This window comes from Mandrillus leucophaeus, unplaced genomic scaffold (assembly GCF_000951045.1).
Source record: "Mandrillus leucophaeus isolate KB7577 unplaced genomic scaffold, Mleu.le_1.0 Scaffold241, whole genome shotgun sequence".
Taxonomy (NCBI): Eukaryota; Metazoa; Chordata; class Mammalia; order Primates; family Cercopithecidae; genus Mandrillus; species Mandrillus leucophaeus.
This window is the reverse complement of record NW_012102488.1, coordinates 1300479-1301388: the sequence shown is the minus strand read 5'-3', so window position 1 is coordinate 1301388 and position 910 is coordinate 1300479.

Sequence of the window (910 nt, the reverse complement as noted above, 5' to 3'; positions counted from 1 at the left end):
AGAGGAATGGTTTTTGTCATAATTATTTTTATTAACTCGAGTGGACATGACCAGTAGGTAGTTAACCTTGTGGCCTGGATCCCAGGAGCAGGAATCAGGGCTGGGGATACATATTGGGAAATGCAGAGCATAAAGATGCTAATCAAAGTTATGTAAAAGGCAGTGGTCACATAGAGAGTGTGTCCAGTAGGAAAAGATTGAAGGCTTACACCTATTCCTGTGGGATACCAATATTTAAAGTCTGGAAGAAAGAAGAGAGACTTTAAAAGAGATGGAGAGGGAGTGGATAGAGATGGAGAAGTGCTACCAAGAGAGTAAAAATGGAAGGCAAGGAAAAGTATTTCCAGAAGGAAGGAGTGTCATGAAGAGAAATTAAGTTAGGTAATGATGATAATGCCCATAAGATATACAGTAGGGAAATCCCTGTAACTTTTTTTTTCTGAGACAGAGTCTCACTCTCTGGACAGGCTGGAGTGTAGTGGCGCGATCTAAGCTCACTGCAACCTCCGTCTCCCTGGTTCAAGCGATTCTGCTGCCTCAGAATCCTGAGTAGCTGGGATTACAGGCACATGCCACCACACTCAGCTAATTTTTGTATTTTTAGTAGAGACGGGGTTTCACCATGTTGGCCAGGATAGTCTGATCTGACCTCGTGATCTGCCCGCCTCGGCCTCCCAAAGTGCTGGGATTACAGGCGGGAGCCAGCAGCCCAGCCCAACTTTTTTTTCTTTTTTTTTTTTTAATTGAGACAGAGTCTTGCTCTGTCACCCAGGCTAGAGTGCAGTGGCATGATCTCGGCTCACTGCAAACCTCTGCTACTCAGGTTCAAGGGATTCTCATGCCTCAGCCTCCCGAGTAGCTGTGACTATAGGTGTGTGCCACCACACCTGGCTATTTTTTTTTTTTTTTT